General features: G+C 38.4%; 1 long non-coding RNA gene across 1 annotated transcript in view; it reads right to left on the minus strand.

Moving 5' to 3' along the window:
• Nucleotides 1-9,631, minus strand: part of LOC141376245 (uncharacterized) — a 124,254-nt gene that overhangs the window by 19,577 nt on the left and 95,046 nt on the right. The window lies entirely within an intron of this gene.

Raw genomic sequence — 9,631 nt, forward strand, 5'->3', positions numbered from 1 at the left:
GACGAGTAGAGTTTGCATGTTCTCCCCGTGTTGGCGTGGGTTTCCTCCGGGTGCTCCGGTTTCCCCCACAGTCCAAACACATGCACTATAGGGGAATTAACTAAATTGGCTATAGTGTATGAGTGTGTGTATGGGTGTGAATGAGTGTGTATGGGTGTTTCCCAGTACTGGGTTGCAGCTGGAAGGGCATCCGGTGTGTAAAACATGCTGGATAAGTTGGCGGTTCATTCAGGTGTGGTGACCCCTAAAGAATAAAGGGACTAAGCTGAGGGAAAATGAATGAATGAATGTAAAGTAGTGATTCAGAACACACAGTTATTATTATTATTGACATTTCAGATGAGACTGAATTGAGCTTGTTAAATCAGACCATTTCTTCTGGGCTTTGCAGCATTATAGTACTAGAAATATCCAGGAAATGGGATTTAAATGGAAAAATTTCCACCAAACATGTCCGCTATACACACACACACACACGCACACACACACACAAACTGCAGCGCTGACAGAACTCAACATGAAGAGCTCAGACTCCTCAAAGAGGGAATCTCTGAACTACTGCATGTGGTTCTGGATGCGGGAATGAGCAACACACTCCTGAATGACTGCAGATTGTGTCTGCTTTCAGACTGAAGTCAGATGAGAGACCACACACACACACACACACACACACACCTCATTATCAGTGTATGGTGGAAGTGTGTGTGTGATGTTCTCAGCTGAAACTCTCACGTCTAAATCAGGAAGCGCTTTAATTTACACCTTTATTTCAGGTGGATTCAGACAGCAGAGCAGAGATGAATACTCGTATTGATAAATGATGCACCACACGACTCAAAAGTGACCACAAACTCATGCACAGTGGGGGGAACGCAGAGCATGTGTAAAGTATTGACAGCGCTTGACTTTCTCCACATTTGTTTATGTTACAGCCTTATTCCACAGTGTATTAAACTGATTGATTTCCTCAACATTCTACACACAATCCCCCATAATGACAATGAGAAGAAAGAGTTTTTGTTGCAGATTTATTAAAAATAATAAAAGCTGATAAATCACATGTACATCAGTGTTCACAGGCTTTGGCGTGAAGCTCTACATTGAGCTCAGTCGTTCTGTCTCCACTGATCATTCTGGAGATGTTTCAGCAGCTTCATTGGAGTTCACCTGTGCTCAATTCAGCTGATCTGAAAAGGCTACACCTGTCTAGATAAGGGTCCAGGGTCAACAGTGCATGTCAAAGCACAAACCAAGCATGAAGACAAAGGAATTGTCTGTAGACCTAAGCGACAGGATTGAAGGCTGGGGAAGCTTACAGAAACATTTCTGCTGCTCTGAAAGCTCCAGAGAGCACAGCGGCCTCCATCATCCATAAGTGAAAGATGTTTAACCAGCAGGACATATAAGCTGAGTGATCGGGGGAGAAGGGCTTCAGTCAGGGAGGTGATCAATAACCCGATGGTCACTCTGTCTGAGCTCCAGCGTTCTTCTGTGGAGAGAGGAGAACCTTACAGAAGGACAACTATCTGTGCAGCAATCCACCAATCAGGCATCTGTATGGTAGAGCGGGCAGACGGAAGACACTCCCCGCCTGGAGTTTACCATCTGAAGGACTCTCAGAGCATCAGAAACTAAACTCTCTGCTCTGATGAGACTCAAACTGAACTGTTTGGAGTGAACGCCAGGCGTTACGTGTGGAGAACAGCAGGCGGCGCTCATCAGCAGGCTAACAGCATCCCTACAGTGAAGCATGGTGGTGTTGGCATCATGCTGTGGGGATGTGTTTCAGCAGCAGAACCTGGAAGACTAGTCAGGATAGAGGGAAAGATGAATGCAGCGATGTACAGAGACATCCTGAATGAAGACCTGCACAAGAGTGCTCTATACCTCAGACTGGGGCGACGCTTCATCTTCCAGCAGGACAATGACCCAAAGCACACCGCCAACATATCAATGCAGCGGCACAACAACAACTCGGTGAATGTGCTTGAGTGCCCCAGCCAGAGCCCAGACCTAAATCCTATTGAGCATCTCTGGAGAGATCTGAAAATGGCTGCACACCGTCTGATAGAGCTTCAAAGGAACTGCAAAGAGGAATGGGCACAAATTCCCAAAGACAGCTGTGCAGAGCTTGTGGCGTCATATTCAGAATGACTTGAGGCTGTAATCACTGTCAAAGGAGCATCAACAGAGTATTGAGCAAAGGCTGTGAACACTGATGTACATCTGCAACAAACCTGCAACAACAACTCTCCACATTGTCATATGGGGGATTGTGTGTAGAATGTTGAGGAAATCAATCAGTTTAATCCATTTTGGAGACTGTAACATAAACAAATGTGGAAAAAGTGAAGCGCTATCAATACTCTACGGATGCACTGTATGTCACATATTTTTAAAACCTATATCAAAACCTATATTAAAACATATGTTTATATATATTTCCGTGAGGGCTAAGCTAAAGGAAAATACATTTATATGTATCTATATTTTAAAATACATTGCATTTCTAAATAAATCTACAAAATAATATGACATTAATGAAGCAGTTTTTAGGCATACGCATTTTGTCATGTTGGTGCATGTGTGTAACTTGTAATGAATGCACAAGAGCTAAAACAAGACTATAGGAGATTATTGACAGACTTCTGTAATAGTGATAATTTCACCCTGCAGTTTATTATGAAGGAATATTAATGCTGCCAAAAAGACTGGATGAGGAGTGTTTGGGGTTGTGTTTTCTATTAATAAAGGTCGCTGGTTCGAGTCTCGGCTGGGTCAGTTGGTGTTTTTGTGTGCAGTTTGCATGTTCTCCCCGTGCTGGCGTGGGTTTCCTCCGGGTGCTCCGGTTTCCCCCACAGTCCAAACACATGCGCTATAGGGGAACTGATCAACTACACTGGCTGTAGTGTATGAGTGTGTGTGTGAATATGGATGTTTCCCAGTGATGGGTTGCAACTGGAAGGGCACCCGCTGTGTAAAACATATGCTGGATAAGTTGGTGGTTCATTCCGCTGTGGTGACCCCAGATTAATAAAGGGACTAAGCTGAAAAAAAATGAATGAATAAATGAATATTAAATGCGGCCAAAAAGACTCTGACTGTAACTGGATGAGGAGAGTTAATCGTTGTGTTCATCATATTCCAGCAATTCTCCATAGAAAGCGCATTTAGTACATGAAAATAAATAAATAAATAAACAAATAATTAATAATAATAATTTATAATATAAATAATATTCCAGTACTTCACCATTGAAGATGAGACATTTAGTACATAGAAAAAATATAAATAAATAAATAAATAAAAAATAAATAAAGATAATAATAATTTATAATATAAATAATATTCCAGTACTGCACCATTGAAGACGAGACATTTAGTGCATAGAATAAATAAAAAAATAAATAAATAATAATAATAATAATTTTTAATATAAATAATATTCCAGTACTTCGACATTGAAGACGAGACATTTAGTGCATAGAAAAAAAAAATAATAATAATACTAATAATAATAATAATTTATAATATAAATAATATTCCAGTACTTCGACATTGAAGACGAGACATTTAGTGTATAGAAAAAATATAAATAAATAAATAAATAAATAAATAAAAATAATAATTATAATAATTTATAATATAAAAAATATTCCAGTACTTCACCATTGAAGAGGAGACATTTAGTGCATAGAAAAAGTATAAATAAATAAATAAACAAATAAATAAATAAATAAACAAATAAATAATAATAATAATTTATAATATAAATAATATTCCAGAACTTCACCATTGAAGACGAGACATTTAGTACTTAGAAAAAATCTAAATAAATAAATAAATAAATAAATAATAATAATAATAATTTATAATGTAAATAATATTCCAGTACTAAACCATTGAAGACGAGACATTTAGTACATAGAAAAAATCTAAATAAATAAATAAATAATAATAATAATAATAATTTATAATGTAAATAATATTTCAGTACTTCACCACTGAAGACGACACATTCAGTGCATAGAAAAAAAATAATTAGTTAATCACTATTGAAGACGAGACATTTAGTACATAGAAAAAATCTAAATAAATAAATAAATAATAATAATAATAATAATTTATAATGTAAATAATATTTCAGTACTTCACCACTGAAGACGACACATTCAGTGCATAGAAAAAAAATAATTAGTTAATCACTATTGAAGACGAGACATTTAGTACATAGAAAAAATCTAAATAAATAAATAAATAATAATAATAATAATAATAATAATAATAATAATTTATAAGTAAATAATATTCCAGTACTTCACCATTGAAGACGAGACATTTAGTGCATGGAAAATATATAAATAAATAAATAAATAAATAAATAAATAAATATTCCAGTACTTCACCACTGAAGATGCAACATTTAGTACATGGAAAACCAGTCAAATAAATAAATAACTGGTCCGCATGGCTCCAGATTCTGTCCTTCTCTCTCTCTCTCTCTCTCTCTCTCTCTCTCTCTCTCTCTCTCTCCTACAGCGTGTCGTAATGCATCAGCTCTACATCCTAATCAATGCGGTTTTCCAGCCTCGCCTCTCCTGATTTATGAGCTCAGCTGGAGATACCAATCAGAAAACACACTCTTCTGTCGCGCTTTCATTCAGAGCCGCTTTATCTGCTCGCGCTCTTACTGCGAGTCAAAACAAACCCCGAGATCATGAAGGAAACTGCAGCGCTGCATCCCACACGCTTTTATCCACACAGACAACAGCAATTCATCACACACACACACACATATTCATAATGCACACAAGCCAAAAAGCGCTGCTCAACAAACCATTAAAGGAGAGCTATTATGCCACTTTATACAAGGTGTAAAATAAGAGAGTCTCTAGAGTGTGTGTGTTTGAGTTTGAGTTTGAGCTGAGAATATCACACAGATAATGTTCATCAGCTCTTTGAAACTGACCCTTTCAGGCTTTGATCCTAATTGTGGTGTTTTGGTGACTGTCGCTTTAAATGCAAATGAGATTGTGATCTTTTCAGAAGAAGGCGGAGCTACAGATGCATATGCATAAGCATAGCGACAGATGTGAAACAGCAGTGTGTGTGTTGTGAGTGCTGGTCAGGTGTGCATGTGTGCTTCAGTGTGAGTGTGTGTTCATGTGCTGTCGCTCCTGTCTCTGTTCATCTAGAACTCCACATCTATAATCCTCTGAGTCTATGCTGACATTATCTTCAGCAGCTCAAACACTCTAATGGCTAATGGACAGACGGCTGCTTCTCACTCAGGGCTGCTGTTTATGCTAATGAGATGGAGAAGTCTGATTACAATAAATAAAATTAATTCATGTTGAGCATTAGAGGCTGGCCATATCACCCTGCAGTCCAACGCCCCATTCACACGGGGCGTCTGCGTTAACGCTTCCCATTCACTTTGAATGGGTGACATCATACGTTGCTGAACTGCATTGTGGATCCGTCTGCGCTGCTTCACTGCCGTTGCTTGCTGCAGAAGGTGGGACTTTCTCAACTTTTCAAGCACCGATGGAAGAGTTAGCCAATCGGATCGCTGCATGCAAATTCACCAGCTCAGACAGTAGCTGATTGCTGACTAATTTTTTATTGGCTGACGCTGCTATAACAATCGCGTCAGCCTGAACTTCAGACACGCCCTCTGTCAAGCGTTAACGCTGCAGCCCCGTGTGAATTGGGCGTAAGAGCGGTTACTGAAGCTAAGCAGGGCTGAGCCTGGTCAGTATCTGGATTGGAGACCACATGGGAACACTAGGATGCTGTTGGCAGTGGTGTTAGTGCGGCCAGCAGGGGGAGCTCAACCTGTGGTCTATGTGAGTCGTAATGCCCCAGTATAGTGAAGGGGACTCTATACTGTCAGTGGGCGCCGTCTTTCAGATGAGACGTTAAACTGAGCTTCCGACTCTCTGTGCTCATTAATAATCCCATGACACTTCTGGTAAAAAATAGGTGTGGGCAAAACTCCCTCTATTAGCTTTAGTATCATGTTCTCCCAATCATTCCCATCCACTGAATTGGCTCCATCACTGTCTCTCCACTCCACCTATAGCTGGTGTGTGGTGAAGCACTGGATCTGTTGTCCTGTGTCTGCCAGAGCATCCTCAGGTGGAGCTGCACACTGGTGGTGGTGTGGAGAGACCCCCCCCCCCCCTCATGGTCGTGAAGCACTTTGGGTGTATGGCAAAACATGATAAATGCACTATATAAACACACATTACACTACATATTCACACACTGCTGAAACACAACTGGGTTTAAACTCCCTATAGAAGTGATTTCTGCATAATAGGTCTGCTTTAAATATATTTATTAATGTCATGAAATCAGGTTGTGTTCAGAGAGGCGTTGTGTGAATGATGAAACTCTGTGATCTGATGTGTTACTGCAAAAAAAAGTATTTCTTACTCAGAGTTTTTGTCTTGATTCTAGTCCAAATGTCTAAAATCTCCTAAATCAAGAAGCAGTTTGTAGACGAGCAACATGTTGTTTTGTTTTCCAAAATAATGAGTCAAAATGAAGTGAGCTTTTCCTTAAACCAAGCAGAATAATCTGACAATAAGAGGAGGCAAAATAATCTACTTTCAAAGCAAAAACAAGATCATTTTGTTTGTTTTAAGGAAAAACTCACTTATTTTTGACTCATTATTTCAGAAAACACGAAAAATGTCTAAAAATGTTTTTTTATTTAGATTTTTTAAAAATATTTTGCTTAGAAACAAGTCAAAACTAAACATTTGCAGCAGAATTTACATTAAATGATGGACACTAAGTGTTTAAAAACTGACAAAACCATGTGAATGCTTATGAGTTCATGAAAATTCATTCATTATTTGAGATTGAGATGAGATCTTTTGGGGTTCGCATCAAACACATTTTTACAAAAAAAGATGTTATAAAATCCACGAGCTGCAGTGCATCTATTTATTGCCAAAGTTCTGGTGTCACTGTGAACTCAATCCAGTTAAACTAGCCAATGCACTGAAATTAACGTTAATTTAAAAATTAAATATACAGTTTTTCTTGGTTGTTTACACACAATGACTTGTACTTCAGACACAATGACAACAACATGTAACTGATGCACCAACCCCCTGAACCAATTCTGCTAAACTACAGGCACAATTCCTGCTTTACACTCAAATTGCAGGTTTACAACACACTTTTTTCAAAACACGACACACAATTCTCTGCATTTGGCACAATTTTCATGCAGAAAATCTCTTATTTTCACAAGGAACACACTGTCTGTCAAAATTATAAAGTCAGTTGCCCTACTTAGCATACTAACTCATCACTTGAGTAAACACCTGTCACACAGAATTGCAATTTAGAAATCAGAGCTCATCTGGTTCATAACCGGTTCACTGCCCACCCATAGCGTTTAGTTGTTTATCTCCCTCCATATTCTCCATTCATCAATCCTGTTGAGATTTTTTTTTCTGCATGGGGATGGAAAGTGTATGACCGAAATCCACACAGGATACCCCTTCTCCAAGCTATAGCAGTTGATGCTTTTCATGGCTGGATTTACATTTACATTTAGTCATTCAGCAGACGCTTTTATCCAAAGTGACTTACAAATGAGGACAAGGAAGCAATTTACACAACTATAAGAGCAACAATGAAGAAGTGCTGTAGGCACTAGAGTTTCAGGTCTGTAAAGTCTAAGAAGGAAAGTATTAGTAAATGTATTTATTTATTTATTGTAGTACAGTTAGTGATATATCCAGAGAGGCAATTGCAGATTAGGAAGTGAAGTGGAGACTAAATAGTTGAGTTTTTCTTGAAGACAGCGAGTGACTCTGCCGTTCTGATGCAGTTAGGGAGTTCATTCCACCAACTGGGCAGATTGAATGTGAGAGTTCGGGAAAGTGATTTCTTCCCTCTTTTGGATGAACCACGAGGCGACGTTCATTCACAGAACGCAAGTTTCTGGAGGCACATACATCTGCAGAAGTGAGAGCAGATAAGAAGGAGCAAAGCCAGAAGTCGCTTTGTAAGCAAACATCAGAGCTTTGAATTTGATGCGAGCAGCAACTGGCAGCCAGTGCAAACGGATGAGCAGCGGAGTGACATGTGCTCTTTTAGCTTCATTAAAGACCACTCGTGCTGCTGCGTTCTGGAGCAGCTGAAGAGGCTTGATAGAGTTAGCTGAAGCCCGGCTAGTAGAGAGTTGCAATAGTCCAGTCTGGAGAGAACAAGAGCTTGAACAAGGAGTTGAGCTGCATGTTCAGATAGGAAGGGTCGGATCTTTCTGATGTTGTAGAGTGTGAATCTGCAAGATCGAGCAGTTCTAGAGATGTGCTCAGAGAAGTTTAGTTGGTCATCATTTACATTTACATTTACATTTAGTCATTTAGCAGACGCTTTTATCCAAAGCGACTTACAAATGAGGACAAGGAAGCAATTTACACAACTAAGAGCGACAATGAATAAGTACTAAAGGCAAGTTTCAGGTCTGTAAAGTCTAAGAAGGGAAGTATTAGTAGGTTTTTTTTTTTTTTTTGTACAGTTAGTGTGATATTCAAAGAGGCAATCAATCGTTACTCCATCAATCGTTACTCCAAGGGTTTTCACCGTTTTGGATGCAGTAATGGTTGCCCGGTCCATCTGGATTGAAAAGTTATGGTGTAGAGTCGGGTTGGCAGAAACTTCAAGCATTTCTGTTTTTGTGAGGTTAAGCTGAAGATGATGATCTTTCATCCAGTGTGAAATGTCCAACAGGCAGGCTGAGATGCGAGCCATAACCGAGGGATCATCAGGGTGAATGATGGGTGCACTGATTTTCGCCATTTCTGTGAAGAATTTTGTAGAAAATAAAAACCTTTTAAAAAAATAAGAACTTTTTAACTTATTTAAGGCTTTTAATGCAAATCCAATTAGATCCACTTGTTTGGTAAAAGTAATTCTCATATAATTTATCTGCTAAAAGACAGAAAGAAAATGTTACTTTACACACTGTAATGTATAAATGATATATACATTTGCATATTACCTAAAAGTGCTGTCAAAAGATTAATGATAAGGAATGTTTGTTGTGCAACATATAGCGTCACAGAAATTAGGTGATAACACTGTGATTTTAAGGTCATTTCATGCCACTGATTTCATAATAATGTAAATAGCCATAAACATGTATCATTCTGAAGGGAAATGTAAGATTAAATATACCATTAAACGCCTAGTTATAAACGTTGACAGCAGTGAGGTAGAATGTAGATGTCAGTGTAAACTGGCTTAAACGTTATTTGTAAATGTGTAAATTTACATTGCAAAGGGAAAAATGATTGATGTCACCTCTCACCAGTTAAACTCTGCTGCTATTTGGGGATTTCCACCGGGATTTTGCCTACCCAAATTTAAAAGCTTCCCAAATCCACATGCAGAGGTGTAAATGCAAACATTTTATATCATTTTAAAGAAACCCCTTTGAATTGTCCTAAAACACTATTGAAAGTGTTTAAAATATCTGTAAATGCTGCCTGTGTTATAATCAACACCTAATAAAAGAGGCGCTTTTTGTATTTTCTTTATAAACTCAAATGTGAAAGTGTCTCTTTTAGGTTGTGTGTGGTCTCGCGTGCTGTAATTAATG

This window comes from Danio rerio, chromosome 9 (genome assembly GCF_049306965.1).
Source record: "Danio rerio strain Tuebingen ecotype United States chromosome 9, GRCz12tu, whole genome shotgun sequence".
Classification (NCBI taxonomy): Eukaryota; Metazoa; Chordata; class Actinopteri; order Cypriniformes; family Danionidae; genus Danio; species Danio rerio.